The sequence below is a fragment of the Panthera onca genome, chromosome B2 (assembly GCF_046562875.1).
Source record: "Panthera onca isolate mPanOnc1 chromosome B2, mPanOnc1 haplotype 2, whole genome shotgun sequence".
Classification (NCBI taxonomy): Eukaryota; Metazoa; Chordata; class Mammalia; order Carnivora; family Felidae; genus Panthera; species Panthera onca.
The window spans coordinates 10,915,997-10,934,907 of NC_138343.1; the positions used below are offsets into that span (position 1 = coordinate 10,915,997).

At 42.4% G+C, this 18,911-nt stretch overlaps 1 protein-coding gene across 3 annotated transcripts in view; it reads right to left on the minus strand.

Annotated features, from left to right (window-relative positions):
• The window catches only part of RNF144B (ring finger protein 144B), a 181,295-nt gene that overhangs the window by 79,743 nt on the left and 82,641 nt on the right, over nucleotides 1–18,911 (minus strand). The window contains exon 1 of one of the 3 annotated variants that reach the window (XM_060614709.3): nucleotides 618–962. The exons of 1 other annotated variant lie outside the window; for it this stretch is intronic. The gene's annotated coding sequence lies outside the window, so the exon portion shown is untranslated. Of the gene's footprint in view, nucleotides 1–377; nucleotides 572–617; nucleotides 963–18,911 lie in introns of those variants that run through there. One more of the 3 variants, XM_078446600.2, reaches the window with a different exon arrangement.

Genomic DNA, 18,911 nt, shown 5'->3' on the forward strand with positions numbered 1-18,911 from the left:
AAATGCATTTCTGAGAAATCTGAATGTAAGACGTGCATGCATCAGGAGGAGACTCACAGCAGGATCCCCCAAAGTCATAAGGAAAGCAAAAGGTGCCCCGAGAGGAGAAAGCTCAAGATCCCTTTGCTCCTCTGAAACAGGAATCCCTTTCATTTTAACCTAAAACTTGGGAACGGCAATACAGGATCCGAGTTTCACTGTCTTATCAGCAACTGCCTGACAAAATAATCACCATAACGCATGGCCAAGATCCCATCTCATTCCCATCTGTGCGTGTCAACACCGTGCTGTGTGCGTTTCCAAACAACGGAAGGTCGACATCTGAGATGATGCCAACTTCTGGTCTCCCCTTAAGAAAGACACCGGGGAGGTCTGACCTAATCTTGCGTTTGCCAATCGGTACATTTCGCAGAGGCCGTTTTACTGGAAACGACACCGGTTTCTCTTCTACCTTTGCGTCTATTTTTCAAAGTTAACAGGTGTCTCGGGCGTTCGGCATGAATCCCACTCTGCGCGCTGTTAAGCAGAGGAGGCAGAAAAGAAAGCTACAGACCATGGAGTCCGGGTCTCTCCGTCCTCGCCCGCCCGCGGCGGCTCAAGCGCTCGGCGACACCTACCTGGCGGGAGGGCTCGGTTCCTCCGGGCGCCGCCGGGGCTTCTCAGCAGCCTGGCCCGCGCGCCCCGGGGAGGCGGAGCCGGCTCATTCCCTCCGCGGTCCTCCGGGCTCCGCGGCCCCAGCTCTGCACCCCCGCGGGACGGCAGCGGGACCGCGGCCGGAGGGGGGGGCGGGGGGGGTGCAGCCGCGGGCGGGAGGGGGGAGGCGGGGAGGCGGTCCGACAGGCGCCCGCTGCCCCCCCCGCCCCCCGGCGAGCGGCCGCGACACCCCGGGCCCCGCGGAGCGTGGAGCGCAGCTCACCAGCGGCGGCGCCGGGAGCCGCGCGTGTATTTATACAGGAAGCTCAAGCGCGGCACTTCCTACTTCCCATCTGGGTCGCCCTGGAGCTGCAGGTGATGCTCTTTTAACCCCGTGCGGGCCCGGCCCCCAGCGCGCCGCCCCCCGCCCCCCACCGCCGGCCCCTCCTGCGCCCGCTCCGCCGCCCCGGGACCTCTGCCGCTCGCCCTTCTGGGGCGGCTGCCGCCGAAATCCGGGGCAGGGAGTGTGGCTGCAGCCCTCCGCGTCCTTCATCCTGCCCGGACCGGGGCATTTCCCCTCTTGGCCTCCCAAGCTTGTTGCTTCTCTGCGCCTGTCCTGCCGGGACACCTTCGCCCTCCCTCCCGATCCCGGCTCTTTAACTCGCCTTCTGCTGCTGCCGGGAACCCCCGACCTGCCTTCCCAGAAAACGGTTTTGTATAGACACGCTTCCCCGCGCGCGTCTTCTCAAAAAACACCTTGTACCTGATTCTGGCCTTTGGGGTCTGGTGAGGAAGTCAGAACGCAGGCAAATCGAATCAGCACAGGCTTCGTTTACCTCCTAAAATTAGAGGCACGCCTTGATGACTATAATTTTGCTTGAAGTGCTTTACGGAAAAATTATGTGGGAGCCCATTGTAACCTAACAGGTTGTATGACGTTAAAGAAAAGGTGACACAAATATCCAGAAACCGTAGGGTATGCTATGGTGTGCCTTCCTCACTGCAAAACCTTGGACACTTACTGTGTGTGATGTGGAAAACATGATGATCTATCTGTTCGGTCCCTGCCAACCAGGCCGCCCCCACTCCCACCCCCAGCCCAGGTCACAATCATAGTCCCAAATCTGTCTAACGGCTGCAATTTAGAAATGTCGCTGCTCTGATTCAGGAATCTTTTTGTACTCGAGACTCAACCTCACTGTGCTTTTACAAAGGCAGTCAGGAATGTGCTTCCTAAAAGGAAGGGACCCACACGCCCTTTGTGGAAGGGATCTGAGCGTGCCAATAAAGTAGTGGCAGTGAGCTCCGTGCCAGCCAACACAAGTACACTGCTTCTCAGCCCTCTGTGTTCAAGAAAACCTCCAGGTCGAATCCAAGTGTTGAAGAACACAGCTATCTAGGTGCGTGATGGCAGGACAGGCCTGGACCAGTCCCTCAGTAGGGGAAGAAGGGAAGGCAGGCAAGGGAAATAAGACAGTAAGAGAACACAAAGTGAGGAGGGACCCAGAATAATAGAATCAGGGAACGTTTGAGATTGAAAAGTTGTTCTGGCTACTTTCATCCAAATGCCTAATTTTCAAGGCAAGGAACCCGATGTCCAGGGAGATTTAAGTGGTTGGCTAGAACCGGATACGGGCAGAGCTGGAATGAGACCTGAATCCCTGTTAGGTGAAAAAGGTACCTGTGAATAACCACCCCCATGTGGTCTAACCTCAGATTTAGCAGAGTAGCTCAGGTTCTAAGATAACCAACCTCCGGCCGTTTCCTTAGAGGAGTGACCACTGCCGATGGACTGGAGTCGGGGAAGAGAAACAAAGCTCCTTCTGAGAGGTTAGTTTATTCACTGGTGTCCATACAAAACTTTGACGCCTTAAACCAAAGTTCAACACAGAATCCACTTTTTAAATTATCATGCAGTTAAGTTAGAATCTTTTGTCAACTGGATAAGGCAAGAGACTGCTGTCATGAAAACATACATTAAGCGATAATCATGCTGCCTGTTGTGCCAAATGGCAAGAAGAAAGGGGAAAAAACGTAGTTAAATAACATCTGCATCGATTATTTTCACCATGCAGGTTTATAAAAATCACGTGAAAATTTTAATCCAAGTAAACATGTAGAACACTACAGTATTATGTGAACAACTTTTTCAGATCTGGAATAACATACCTAGGAATAAACGTAAGCAAGGAGGCGAAAGCCCCGTATGCTGAAACTAAGAGATGGACGAAAGAAACTAAAGGCACAAAGAATGGAAAGATGTTCTGTGCTCACGGACTGGAAGAATAAATACTGTTAGAATGTGCATCCTATCCAAAGCAATCTACAGATTCAGTGCAATCCTATCAAAATTCTGACGGCAATTTTCATAGAAACAGAACCTACAATCCTTAAATTTGGGTGGAACCACAAAAGACCCCCAAAGCAGTCTTAAGACAGAACAAAGCTGGGGGGCGCCCCAGGTGGGTCAGTCAGTTAAAGCTTCTGACTTCAGCTCAGGTCACGATCTCATGGTTTGTGAGTTTGAGCCCCGCGTTGGGCCTGCTTGGGATTCTACGTGTCCGTCTCTCTGTCTCTGTTCCTTCCCTGCTTGTGCTCTCTCTCTCTTTCTCAGAAATGAGTAAACATTAAATTTTTTTTTTTAATCAGTTGAGCAAATTTGAAAAAAAAAAAAAAAAAAGAACAAAGCTGGAGGCATCACGGTTCCTGATTTCAAGCAATATTACAAAGCTCTACTAATCAAAACTCTTTCAGATCTGCCTAATGCGTCTATAGTGTGCATTCATTGATTCTCTCTAGCATTTCTTGATCTCCTCCCAGACAAGCTGCTAGATGCTAGAAAGACAAAGGCAAATCGGTTCCTGTCCTCAAAGAGCTCTTAGTCCAGGGGAGGAGTCAGACAAGAAAAGCAATGATCAGAGTACCATGATGAGTGAAATGATAAAATGATGCTCTATGGGAGCACAGAGAAGGGCAATTCAGCTAAAGGAAAGGGTTGGTGAAAACAATCCAGAAAGGCTTCCCTGAGAAAGGGACTCAAAGCTGTGTCTTCAAGCAGCCGAGTGGGGAAGGTGGAGAGAGAAGAATGAGCCAGACGCAACAGACAGGGCAAGGAGCTAGGTGGTGCTTGTCATAAGTCAGAGCAGATGCAGTCAGAATGGAAGAACGATGGCCTGAACCCACATCGTAACAACTGGCACAGAAAGGAAGGGGACGAACAGAGAGAGATTTGGGAAAGAGAAGTGATGGGGCCTGATTGGATGTGGGGGTGAGGGGGCGAGAGGAGCCCAGGTTACAAGTGCCACCAACTGAGAGTAGGAATGGAGGAGAAGCAGTTATGTGGAAAATGATGATGCACTTTGAATCACTCAGAATCTGAGGGGCCTCTGGTACATGCTGGAAGATTTGTCTCATAGGCCATCAACAGAGAGATCTGGAATTATCATCATTTAGGTGGTGGTATGGATGAGCTCACCAAGAGCTGAGATCACCCACAAAAGGTAGCATGCTGTGGGGAAGCAAAGGCTTTGGACCCATCCAAACTCCATTGCCCACTCATTACTGTGTAACCTTAAACAAGTTTTAACATACCCCAAACTCAGTTTTCTCTCTCATCTATAAAGGAGGAATGATGATATTCATCTCCTAGGTTGTTATGAGGGTAAACAAGGGGTTTGTAAAGTAGCGAGCACAATGCCTGCTGACACCACCCAAGTCTTGGGGGCAGTGAATGTCACTTCCTGGAATTGTGCAGTACACAACCTGTTCAGCTGTACAGCATGGCCCTGTCCTGATACATCATAAGAGCTCGGTCAATGTTATTCATCTAAGGAAGGAAAATGGGAAGCAAAAAGAAAGGGATCAGAAGAGAACCCAAAGGAACACCAGGATTTAAAGGGTAGGTTAAAAAAAAAAGCCCTCAAATAAGGGTGAGAAGGAACTACTTCTTTTAGACCACAAAAATAAATATCACATTTGAGAAGTAAAACCCAGCCACTACAATCTATAAAAATATTTTTTTCTGATCAGTAATGACACGATATTACAACCTGTCCACATGAGACAGCAGTCCTGTTGATATTCATAATAGAGAATCATTTCCTAGTCTGAATTACATACCTCCATAAAGAAAAAGCAAACAAAATGTTCACATTAACAGTAAGTAATCCAAACTGTGACAGGAATCTATTAGCTTGTAATATACCTGAAGTCATATAAAAGCAAAACCAAAATAAATTCAAAGCATATTCTCCCTACATATGAGGCCAAAAATATATCTAGAAATAGAATTACTAGCTTTCTCAACACGTACATGTAAGATGTTACATAATAATATATACCATACTATATGTAGTATATAATAGATACATATTATATATTATAAAATGCACTGAGGTCCTACATAAGAAGAGAATCAAATGGAATTTCTTTTCAAAAATTTCTTTAATTAATATAAAGAAAAACCGGGGCACCTGGGTGGCTCAGTCGGTTGAACGTCAGACTTTGGCTCAGGTCATGATCTCTCAGTTGGTGAGTTCAAGCCCCACGTCGGATTCTGTGCTGACAGCTCAGAGCCTAGAGCCTGCTTCATATTCTGTCTCTGTCTCTCTCTCTCTCTCTGCCCCTCTCCTGCTCACACTCTGTCTCTCTCTTTCTCTCTCAAATATAAATAAACATTTAAAAATTTAAAAAAAATCAAGATTCACTTATGCAGCTGAAATTACTCTTCTGATACACCGTAGTAGGTAAATTAGTAACACATACCTTAGATGTGACACCTTAATTACATCCTGTGTTAAAACCTAAATTAGGGGTGCCTGGGTGGCTCAGTCGGTTAAGTGTCCGACTTCAGCTCAGGTCATGATCTCATGGCTCGTGGGTTCGAGCCCCATGTCAGGCTCTGTGCTGACAGCCTGGAGCCTGCTTTGGATTCTGTGTCTCCCTCTCTCTCTGACCCTCCCCCATTCATGCTCTCTCACTGTCTCAAAAGTAAATAAACATTTAAAAAAAATTTTTTTTAAAAACCCTAAATTAAAGGAAAAGATTTGTTCACTTTCAAAAAGTCAGATGAAAGAACACAAGTATTGAGAAACCAGCTTCTGCAATAAAGTGCAATTCTGTCCACAGGAAAACATTTAAGGCAAAGGTCATGGTGTCCTGCTGCTGACAATTTGGCCATTTCTCCTTTCCGAACAGCTATAATTTTATTTGCATTTTTCTGGCGCATCTAATGGTGCTCATTTATACATTCAATCAACATTTACTGAAAGTATTGAGCACAGAACTAAGAGTGAGACACAATACAAAGTAAGACTTAACACTACAAAACAATATGATAGAGACTATTCCAGAGATACACCCAGGATGATGTCCAATTGCCTCAGACTTAATAACAGAAGTTTTCAAAAAGCTAAAGACATGTCATTTGGTTCTACTTCATCCATACAAGAGCATCTCAACATCTCACACAGCAGGTCAAAAGCAGCTGAGCCCCAACGAGAAAAATCTGACCAGAATAATCTCAATCCCATTGCCATTATGCCACGCAAGAACCCATCATGACTCGAGATGGAGAGCTCAACCAGACAGCAAGACTCCAAAGGATTCAGTCGTTCAAGACTCTTAACATCCCACCTACAACAACCACTAGCAAGCTGGGGTTATGGGCCAATGAGAAAATGGAATTCAGCTCTCTTGTTCATCACCTAACTGCAGAAATAATTACTGAATTAGCCCTGCCTTAAGATTCTGTACTAGACGGGCGCCTGGGTGGCTCAGTCAGTTAAGCGTCTGACTCTTGATTTCAGCTCAGGTCATATCTCACAGTTCCTGGGATCAAGCTCTGCATCGGGCTCCATGCTGACAGCCCAGAGCCTGTTTGGTATTCTCTATCTCTCTTTCTCAAAATAAATAAATAAACTTTTTAAAAAAAAGATTCTCCACTAGAAAGTCTGACGAAATAGCCTTGAGGATCCTCATATTTGCAAAGATTGCATTAATCCTTCTAATACTAACATCTCTTCCAAATTCCTACATATCAGTCAATGAAAAAAAAAAAAATTCCAAGCAAAGTTCCCATAAGTCATCATCCCAGCCACTGTACTAGTTCATTGCCCCCTTTCCTCTTCCGACAAAATGGTGAATCATAAAGTCTCCAGTGGAACCAGAAGCCAGGTTGAACTAACACATACTATCATCTGCAATAGATCAAAGAAACCAAAATTAAGGTTGTAGAAGTCATGGCTAGATGAATGCTGGATTGGGACATGTGGGTACCTTGAGGCAGAGGGCTCCTATTCTGTATCCTGCAAGAGAAAAACATCCCCTACACTTGGGAAGCCTATTTCCTTTCCACATCTACCACCTTACACCTGAAGTTCTCCAGATCTTTCTCAGCATATCTTCAGGGGGTATAACTTCCCAGAGCCCAGGCCATAGTACCATCCTCAGGAGGAGCGGGAGGAGCGGAAGGAGTGTCTCAAGGACTCTGCTAGGTACTAACAATTGTAGCAAAAACCATAGACTCTGTGCAACAATGTTTGCATGGCCAACAGAATGGAATCTGAGAGATCCTTCTTACAAACCCATGTTCCTTAAGTGGATCCTTCCCATTCCCCTTGGACTTGCAGTGGCATCATTGATTATGAAATACACGAAGATCAGTTTAAATAAGCAATCATCACGGTCATGTGGCAGGTCTTTGCAAAATGCTTCTTACCAAGGGCCTCTCAATAATTTTTAGACTCATGTGATGCCTGACGTACGTAACTATACTGATCTCATGGAATTACTAGTTACAAGTAATTAACGATCTTGTAAGGCCAGCAGTGAAGAAAATAATTTACTGCCCAGAGTCCTCTCTGTTCAGATACATACACATTTTCTCTTTATTTCTCTAGGGCACCTAGGGAGCACTCAATGATTTCTTTGTCTATCTTCCTCAGTAGTCTGTCAGAAGTGTGCCATAGCATCTTTTCCTTCACTTTCCACTCACATCAGCCCCTCACTCACCATGTACTAAAGCTAACAGACTATGGTGTCTTACAAGTATTTTTCTCGATGCTCGTTTAATCACACTGTGTATGCGCTCTCTCCCTCTCTCTCTCTCTCTCACACACACACACCATTTATCTCAGTTCTGTGAAATGTCTATTCATATTCTTTGTCCATTTTCCCTTAGAATAGTTAATATTTTTCCTGTTTGTAGGAGCTCGGTGTAAATTACAGATTTTGCCTGAAATATATTTTACAAACACTTTTTCCAAAAACAAAGCTGATGTGTTGACTTATTTTATGTTGCTACTTCTGTAAAAATGCTTTTTGAAGAGAGCCAAAGCATAAGAGACTCTTAAAAACTGGGAACAAACTGAGGGTTGATGGGGGGTGGGAGGGAGGGGAGGGTGGGGGATGGGTAGTGAGGAGGGCACCTGTTGGGATGAGCACTGGGTGTTGTATGGAAACCAATTTGACAATAAACTTCATATATTGAAAACAAATGCTTTTTGATTGTACATATTCGGATATGCACCTCTTTTTTCTTAACTAGCTTCTGGGGTTCTCAGGGGTTTTTTTAATTAATTGAAGTACGGTTGGCACATATTAGTTTCAGGTGCACAGCACAGCGATCTGACAAGTATATCTACAAAACGCTCACCACAGTAAGTGCAGTTACCCTCAGTTACCATATTACAGTATAATGTTATTACAGCAGAATTGACTACGTTCATCCCTGTGACTTCTTTACTTTGCAACTGGGAGTTTGTAGCTCTTAATCCCCTTCGCCTACTTTGCCCATCCTCACCTACCGCCCTCCCCTCTGGCAACCACCCCGTTGTTCTGTGTCTTTAAGAGTCTGAGTGTTTCATCTGTTCATTTGTTTTGTGTTTTAGATTTCACACCTAAGCGAAATCATATGGTATTTGTCTTTCTCTGTCTGACTCATGTCACTTAGCATTGTGCTCTCTAGATCTATCCATGTCATTGCAGATGGCAAGATTCTGTTCTTTTTTACGGCTGAGTGATATTCCATTGTGTGTATACACCACATCTGCTGTATCCATTCATCTATCAATGGACACTTAGGTTGCTTCTGTATATTGGCTATTATAAACAATGGTGCAGTAAACACAGGGGTGCATATCTTTTCAAATTAATGTTTTTATTTTCTTCAGGTGAACATCCAGAAGTGGGATTACTGGGTTGCATGATATTTCTATTTTTAATTTTTTGAGGAACCTCAATACTATTTTCCACAGTGGCTGCACCAATTTACATTCCCATCAACAGGGCACAAGGGTTCCCTTTTCACGACATCCTCGCCAACGCTTGTTACTTCTTGTCTTTTCGATACCAGCCATTCTGACCGGTGTGATGAATCTGAGAACTCATGACCTTGTCGTGGTTTTGATTTGCATTTCCCTGATGAGTGATGTTGAGAATCTGGATGTCTTCTTTGGAAAAATGTCTACTCAGGTCCTCTGCCCGTTTTTTTGGTGCTGAGTTGAAGAATTCTTTATATATTATACCTAATATTAGTTAATTAAATTAATGTATTAATAAATTAAACACATTAAATTAATGTATAATGTAATAAATTAAGGTTTCCCACGCTTTAGGTTATACATGTGTGCTTTCCTAGATATCCCTGTGAGATGTTTATGGATTCATTTTTTAGATCTGTCTTTAATCCATTAAGGAATTATCTTTAAATGGTATCAGTTCTGTTATACTTTAACCAGATAGAGAACTACCTATACCAGAACAACATATTAAGTAATCCAGTATTTCTCCAAGGAATTGGACTGCAACATGCATCAGATATTAAGTATAATGTTTTCTGTATTTTGAATTATCTATTCTGAATGATCTATCTCTGAATCGATTCTGTTCCAGTGGTCTATTTGTCATTTGCTAGGCCAATATTGTCTTGATTATAGTGACTTTATAATATCCTTTTTTTAAAATGTTTATTTACTTTTGAGAGAGAGAGAGAGAGATGGCACGAGCAGGGGAGGGGCAGAGAGAGCGGCAGACACAGAATCCGAAGCAGGCTCCAGGCTCTGAGCTGTCAGCACAGAGCTTGATGTAGGGCTCGAACTCAGGGATCACAAGATCAGACGCTTAACCAACCGACTGAGCCACCCAGGCACCCCATGACTTAATAATATTCTTATATTTCATACTCTTCCTAGTTTTCAATAGGGTATAATCAATGTAAAACTTTATGATCATTTTATGCAATTTTTAAAAGACCCCTGTAGCTATCCTATTTTTGAACTGTGGGAAATTTATATATTATGTATATTTTTATGTTTTTATTATTTAAGGGAATGATTTTTCCATTTCGTATAACTCATTACTTAGAAAAAAGCTTTCAATTTCTACATTTATCTCTCATCCAGCCATCTCTCTGAGTAGCGTATTAATCCTACTAGAGTGGCTGTTCTGTTTCTGATTTGGTCTCACTTTTGGGGGTGTAGACACAGTCATCTCAGCAACAAGAATATGTGTTTTCTTTCTCTCTTCCATTCCAGTACACATGTCAGCAATATAATTTGTTGTCTTGTCACATTTCCTACAACATTAAAGATGATGTAAATAAAAATGCTGGTCATAGGCATTCAAAACTAGATCCTTATTTAATTGGTTTTAGCATCTCACAATATCAAGTTCGTTGTTAGTTTTACACAAATAATCTTTATTATGTCTAACAGTTCCCTTCTATACCTCCTTAAGAGTTACATTAGGAATATACTGAATTCTACTTAGCAGATTTCTCATCAACAGCTCATATGCTCGTACTAGTTGTCTTTTAGATTTTTGATACAGTGGATTCAGTGCTGCTGGATTTTCTTAAATAGAACCATATTTGTAACCTGGAATAACACCTTCTTAATCACATCGTATTGTCTTATACTGATATCACAGGTGTGCTGGCTTCACAAAGTGAGTTGGGGAGATAACATCTTTTTCTATGATCTGGAAAAGTTTAAGTTAACAGTGCAATTACCTGACTCTTAAAGACAGAATTTCTCATTCAAGCCAGGACGCTGTAAGAATGAAAGAAGATGCTAATAAATAGTTGACATCATATAACTTTTAAAATATATAGTGATGGACAAAACAGTCGGTTTCATTATATCGGCGGGCTGACAGAATGGTTCCATTCAAAAAACTGTTTTCAGAAATAAAACCTTAAACACATAAAACAGCATGCTTATGAATACAAGCATTTAAAACAATTTTTAAACTTCTTTATATTAATTTATCTTAATTTTTAAAATACGGCAAAGAGGGGCGCCTGGGTGGCTTGGTCGGTTAGGCGTCCGACTTCGGCTCAGGTCATGATCTCACGGTCCGTGAGTTCGAGCCCCGCGTCGGGCTCTGTGCTGACAGCTCAGAGCCTGGAGCCTGTTTCGGATTCTGTGTCTCCCTCTCTCTCTGCTCCTCCCCTGTTCATGCTCTGTCTCTCTCTGTCTCAAAAATAAATAACGTTAAAAAAAAATATATGGCAAAGAAAATTAGTCTTGGTGCATATTCAAGTTCTTTAATCAGCTTGTTAGTAACACAGCATCATTGCTATTTTTATGAAAGATGTTATATTTTCATATATACAATCTTTTTTTATTTTCTTAATAAAAATTCCTGCAATCTTGTGGCACCTGGGTGGCTCAGCCAGCTGAGTGACTTCAGCTCAGGTCATGACCTCACGGTTCATGAGTTCAAGCCCTGCGTCGGACTCACTCCTGTCAGTGCAAAGCCTGCTTAGGATTCTCTGTCTTCCTCTGTCTCTGCTCCTCCCCTACTCACACTCTCTCAGTAATGAATAAACATTTATTTAAAAAAAAATTACTACAATCTTCTTTAAAGGTACATTTCATAGTTAATATATTTGAAATTATTGACCCCTTCAATTGATTCCTCTCTGTAGACCATAATATTTTTAATCGAGAAGATAACTCGTCTTCAGTGCTCAAATACCTGGTAAGCTCAGAGAAAACTCTACTACATGAAGTATATTCTTAATTTTTATTTTTATATTGAGACATACAAATATTTAAGCCACGGTATTTTAAAAGACACTGTATTTTTTGTCATACCTTTCTTTGAGAAATACAAAAAAAAAAATTCATCAGGATGAATTGTATCCACTTACGATTCTTTTTACTGTTCCATCAAAGTTAGATACCCTGAAAACACAAACTTTCTAAAATTCAATCTATTTTGAATTCTTGAGGACAACACAAGTGTATCCTATAAGAATAGTATTTGCATCAAAAGGATCTTTCCATCCACAATTCTAGATATCCCAAGTGCCACTACAAAATTTCAAAATTAAATGCTGCATCCTGTGTTTGACTTTCTTATCATTGACTTGGCTCAGTTCCTACCTTGTAAGGATAGATTCTAGTACCTTCCTGTTTGCGACCTTTTTTCCCATAATTGCAATTTGCAAAACTTCAAAACCTGAATATTTATTTTGCTTGTTTCATTAACTAGTACTTTGATTAAAAATCTCTAGGAGCACCTGAGTGGCTCACCCAGTTAAGTGTCCAGCTCTTGGTTTTGGCTCAGGTCATGATCTCATGGTTCCTGAGTTCAAGACCCACGTAGAGCTCTGAGCTAACAGCGTGGAGCCTGCTTGGAATTCTCTATGTCCCTCTTTCTCTGCCCCTCACCTGTTCTCATTCACTCTCTCTCTCTCACAAAAATAAATGAGTAAACTTAAAAAAAAAATTCTAACTGGTTTCAAACAAAACACAACCCAAACGATTTCAAACAAAATACAACCCAAATTTAGAGGACTCCTCTGCAAAAAAACAAATGTCAATACAATCAATTAGGGCTGATTTACAAAGTAGTTCTTCAAACTATTTGTAAAATCTGATCGGTATTGGGCTGCAAGGACAGAAAACCCATACTCGGCTTCATCACAAAAATATTCTGGTTCAACAACTTAGCGTATGAAGAAAAATATTTGTAAAACTTGGCTATTTCTCCTATTTCCCTTGCAGTTTGTTCAAAAGAGATAACGACTTCTCTGTGAAATTATATGTGCAAATGTCTGTCCCTCAGACTTCTCATTCTAGCAATTCCATTGTGTGTACTCTGACATTGTGCCCCACTAACATGCTTATTTGTGTTCTCGCTGAAAAATAAATCATTATCGGCACTCCCAGGGGCCGAACGTGAGTATGGAGATTGACTCCAAAGAGGCACCAAGGAGCTTTTGCAGGGATGACAGTGACAGAAGCGTTCTAAAACTGAGTGGCAGGGATGGATGCACAACTGTACAAATTTACTGAAAATCTTCCAACTGTGCACTTAAAATAGGTAAAACTTCTGATTTATAAATTTTACCTCAGTAAAGCTGTTAAAAAGATAAATTTCATTTTTTAAGGTTTATTTCTTTATTTTGAGAGAGAGAGAGTACAAGCAGGGGATGGACAGAGAGAGAGGGACAGAGAGAATCCCAAGCAGGCTCCGTTAGCAGCGTGGAGACTGATGTGGGACTTGATCCCACAAACCGTGAGATCCTGACCTGAGCCAAGATCAGGAGTCGGACGCTTAACCAACAGAGCTACCCAGGCGCCCCTAAATTTCATTTTTTGATGGTAAACTTTTTCAACAAATTTATAATAGAATTCACGGTAATATTAAACCTGTAAACTTCCGTGGAGTGATTTTCCTAAAAGCTTTTCTGAATTATATGAAAATAATGAAACCATTCAGGTAAAAAAATTAACTGATTTTCTTTGTGAAGCATGTGGTAACATTTACATGAAACTGGCACAGTTGGGGTGTTAAATTCTCTTCTGCTGTCAGAGCCAACAGATCAACAGCGGTGACTTCACCTTTCATGTATGTGTAAGCAACCAAAGTTGAAAATGACTGGAATTTAGAAGAGCCATGCTTCACGGAATAAAATTTAAGGACACGGTCTGAGGCTGCAGGTGTTAAATCTTGACCTTCGGGCAAAGTATTCTTAAAATAATTGCAAACTTGGGGCACCTGGGTGTCTCACTTGGTTGAGCGTCTGGCTCTCAGTTTCAGCTCGGGTCATGATCTCGCAGCTTGTGGGTTCGAGCCCCGAGTAGGGCTCCATGCTGATGGTGTGGTGGGTTCTCTCTCTCTCTCTCTCTCTCTCTTTCTCTCTCCCCCCCCCCCACCCCTCCCATGCTCATGCTCACTTGCTCACTCTCAAAATAAATAATTTAAAAAATAATAACTGCAAATTTTTAAAGTAGATATGGATGTTGCTTCAGTAGGTGTGTGAATTACACATTCATTCTTATCTTTCTTAAGAAACAGAAAGCCAATACTCAACTTTTCTTTAAACTTTGCACTTCTTTAGCTCATTTTCTGCAACGGGGGATTCTTCCAAAGTAAATTTCCAAGTTAGTAAACAACAAAACAGAGAGTTTTCGAGTTACACTGCACAAAAATGACGAAATCACCACCCGGAGAACATTCAGACTTCCCACACTTCATGCCGACCACACCCAGGCCCAACCTGGCAGCTTCGTGCTCTTGTAGGCCACGGGGGCAGAGGGGAGGGGAGGCCACGGCGTTGCCGACCAGTAGGCCACATAGCTGGCAGGGCCAGCAGCCTGGAGGACCTTTCCCGCCAGCAGCAGGACTGGGATGAGTTAGTTGTCCTTAGCCACCAATGTAGGAGCATGTTTCATCTTGTTAGCAGGGGCTCTGCAGGCTGCTCTTTACAGAGAGATGTAAGTGAACTTGCATTTGGAGAGAACTTGGTGGGGGCGGGGGGGACATAGGGTTATACGTAAGCATGCGTTAAAAACACTCTTCACCACACGCACTACAGAGATCATACGAAAACCCGTTCTCATGAGGTCGAGGACCACTACCCCGTCTTATTTTAGTGACTGTGAAAATAATAAAGTCCAGAACCAATGCCAGGTGGGACAGGCCGAGCAGGCACAAACTGAGACTTCTGGTGATCTAGCTGAATTTTCTACACGATCCAATTTGGGTCACTTACGTTTTACTTCCAACATTTTCCATTTCTTCTATATTTTCAAATTTGTTTCTACAGAGTTCCGCACAGTTTCCACGTGTATTTCTTATAATTCTTTCCGACTCTCCTGCCACTGTGGTTGGGTCTGTTTCCTTGTTCCTAATCTTGTATATTTTTACTTTTTCCAATTTTTTTGTCTTATTTAGCCTTTCTGCTTTTTTTCTATTCCATTAATGCCACTTTTAACTTTATCAGTACCTCTTTTTTTTTCTTTTTGAGGGAAGCAGGGGTTTTGTCAGGGTTGGTTTTTTTTTTTTTAAGTTTACTTGAGAGTGAGAGAGCACATGTGAGAGCAGGGAAGGGGCGGAGAAAGAGGGAGAGAGAGAGTTTCAAGCAGGCTCAGTTCCATCAGACCCCGACACAGGGCTTGAACTCATGAACTGTGAGATCGTGACCTGAGCTGAAAGCAAGTCGGTCACTTAACCAACCGAACCACCCAGGTGCCCTGTCAGTCTTTTCCTCATGAATAATAATATATATTTACTGTTTTACAGGTTTTCCTTTGAGTAAAATTTTGGGTAATATACCTTAGAAATTGAGTATGCAAGTATAATTTGTATTGCTCTCTAAAGAATCACCATTTGTTAGTTTTATTTTTGAGAGACAGAGAGAAAGAGAGTGAGAATGAGCAAGGGAGGGGCAGAGGAAAGAGGGAGAGAGAGAATCTTAAGCAGATTCCATACCCAGCATAGAGCCTGACGCAGGGTTCTCTCCAACAACCATGCGATCATGACCTGAGCAGAAATCAAAAGTTGGAGGCTCAACTAACTGAGCCACCAAGGCACCCCTGTACAATTTCTCTTTGATTTACTCTTTGATCAAAGGTTTATCTAGGAGATTATTTCTTAGTTTCAAGTGGCATTTGGGGGGGGGGGTCATATCTTTATTATTAATTTCCAATTTAATTTTTTTAAGGTTTATTTTTGAGAGAGACAGAGCGTGAGTGAAGGAGGGGCAGAGAGAGAGAGGGAGACACAGAATCCGAAGCAGGCCCCAGGATCCGAGCTGTCAGCACAGAGCCCAATGCGGGGCTCGAACTCATGAACCGCGAGATCATGACCTGAGCCGAAGTCAGACGCTTAACCGACTGAGTCACCCAGGCGCCCCTATTAATTTCCAATTTAATTGGATTATAATTAGGGAATGTGATCTTAAAAGTCTCTACTTTTTGTACTTGGTATGCTTTTGATTTGTTTTTATCCAAGTGGGTTAATAAGTGTATTACTTAGTACACTTAGTACTCTAGTAACTGGAGCTTGGAAAATCGCACATCTCCAAAGAAATGCTCCCTTATATGTGTCTTGGTGATGTGCCCTGGTAGCCTGCCCTGCTCACCTAAAGACTAAACCCCAGGGACAATGGTCACGTCCCAGTGTCCCACTGCAAAACCATCCTAACTTGCCAATCTGGAACCATCACACCTCTAAGTAGAAAACAAGGCAATTAGTTATCTTTAACAGCCAGATGATTGTATCACTTTGGAATTTAATCAAAACAAACCAAAGGCATGCAGTGCTCCTGGATGGTGCCCAGCAAACATCTAGTTCAAGTTTTCGTTTTCCAACCTGGGATCTCAACTCCTCCCCAGCATAAGTAGGCACTGGGAGACACCAGACAAACCCGCTGCCCGCCTACAAATCCAGGAGGAAAACATATTTATACATGTCAAGGGTGGCTCGGCATGATTCACAGAAACCCTGAGGTGCCAAGGGGCTAGAACTATTTTTAAATGTAAGCAACTGTTAAAACAGGTAGTCCCACCAAGGCTTTGAAATGTCTGTGCTTGCATCAGATCGGCCCTGGTGATCTAAGACTCATACAATGAACACACGAAATAGAGGAAATCTTGTTTAAAATCACCAAGGAAATTCCAAGCTCTCACCAAAGAATTAGCGGATATTTCAACAAATATACACTTGGAGACAGGGTGTTGGTTTGTTTTTTTTTTTGTTTTTTTTTTTGTTTTACAGTTTCTCCCAAAAGTTCATAAAGTGGAAGCTTCCTGAGGACTGGCACCATTGGGGGAAGAAACACATTATACTGTTGAGTGCCTACTGTGTGCCAGGCAAGCTACTTTGTACTAAGTATTTTGCGTATATTATCTTTTTAAAATTTTTTTTAATGTTTACTTTTGAGAGAGAGACAGAGACAGAGAGCGAGCATGAGTGGGGGGGGGGTAGAGAGAGAGGGAGACACAGAATTCGAAGCAGGATCCAGGCTCTGAGCTGTCAGCACAGAGCCCAGTGCGGGGCTCAAACTCATGAACCATGAGATCATGACCTGAGCCGAAGTCGGATGCTTAACCGACTAAGCCACCCAGGTGCCCCTATTTATTATCTTTTGTATTTTCACAGTAGTCGTTATAGAAAAATGTCTAAATTTAATCACGTTTTTTTTGGTGGTAGCATATTTTTTGTTTTTTTGCTTTTAATTTTATTTTTTATTTTTTTAAATTTACATCCAAATTAGTTAGCATATAGTGCAACGATGATTTCAGGAGTAGATTCCTTAGTGCCACTTACCCATTTAGCCCATCCCTCCTCCCACAACCCCTCCTGTAACCCTCAGTTTGTTCTCCATATTTATGAGTCTCTTCTGTTTTGTCCCCCTCTCTGTTTTTATATTATTTTTGTTTCCCTTCCCTTATGTTCATCTGTTTTGTTTCTTAAAGTCCTCATATGAGTGAAGTCATATGATTTTTGTCTTTCTCTAATTTCACTTAGCATAATACCCTCCAGTTCCATCCAAGTAGTTGCAAATGGCAAGATTTCATTCTTTTTGATTGCCGAGTAATACTCCCTTGTATATATATACCACATCTTCTTTATCCATTCATCCATCAGTGGACATTTGGACTCTTTGCATACTTTGGCTATTGTGGATAGTGCTGCTATAAACATGAGGGTGCATGTGTCCCTTCAAAACAGCACACCTGTATCCCATGGATAAATGCCTAGTAGTGCAATTGCTGGGTTGTAGGGTAGTTCTATTTTTAGTTTTTTGAGGAACCTCCATACTGTTTTCCAGAGCGGCTGCACCAGCTTGCACTGCCATAATCACATTTTTTAAACATTTTTTTGAGTTTATTTGAGAGACAGAGAGACAGAGAGAGAGAGAGAGACAGAGCACGAGCAGGGGAGGGGCAGAGAGAGGCAGAGAAAGAGAGAATCCAAAGCAGGCTTCACACTGTCAGTGCAGAGCCCAACGCAGGGCTCGAACTCACCAAGTGTGAGATAGTGACCTGAGCCGAAACCAAGATTTGGATGTCTACCGACTGAGCCACCCAGGTGCCCCTACACTTTTTTAAGTTTATTTATTTATTGGGGGTGGGGGGTAGGTGTGGAGAGAGAGAATCCTAAGCAGGCTCTGCACTGGCAGCATGGAGCCCAACATGGGGCTCCAGCTCATGAACCATGAGATCATGACCTGAGCCAAAATCAAGAGTCAGATGCTTAACCGACTGAGCCACCAGGTGCCCCTCCCTGTTTAATCACATTTTTAAATGATTAGTAGCTGATGTATTAGAAAAGCCTTGTTAAAATACTGATTCAGCTATAAAGTTTTCTTGTGATATAAACTATTTAGGGTTATATTATGACTCCAATATTTTGTCAGGTAGAATCCCCTAAAACTTTTAAGATCTGTTTGTGATTTCAGCAGACTTTCACTTCGAACACCGACCAGTATATCTACCCAATTTACTTTGAAGTCATCGTTACATAAAATTAAGTAGTAACTCATCTAATCCAATGACCTTATGAGATCCAATCCCAGCTGGTATTATATCATGCATTAGTGTATCACAGAAGTAATTCTGGCCAATGACCCAAGTGATTTTTTTTATTGGGCACAAAATTCAAAGGAACGTATAACCTGCCTACCTTTTTTAGATTCATCTTCTGCCCCTTTCACTTTGCATCTGTGTCCCAGCCACACAAAACTATTTTCAGGTGCTCCAAATCTCCCATTCACTAATTCCTTTGGCTCTCCATGTGCCCATTTTCCCCCACCTCTCCCACCTGATGAACAGCTCCTCCGTCCCCAAAACGTGACTCGAGGTATAACTTTTCGGGGACACACCCTCTCCATTTCCACTTGCCTCCTCCCCCATGAGGACAGCTGGCCTCCCCTGGTTTTCCATCCTTAGTACACACAATGCTCTTACCCTGAATGAAGCAACTCATTCGGCAAACTTTTATTTAGCTCCTATTGTCTACGGAGATCTTTATTAGGT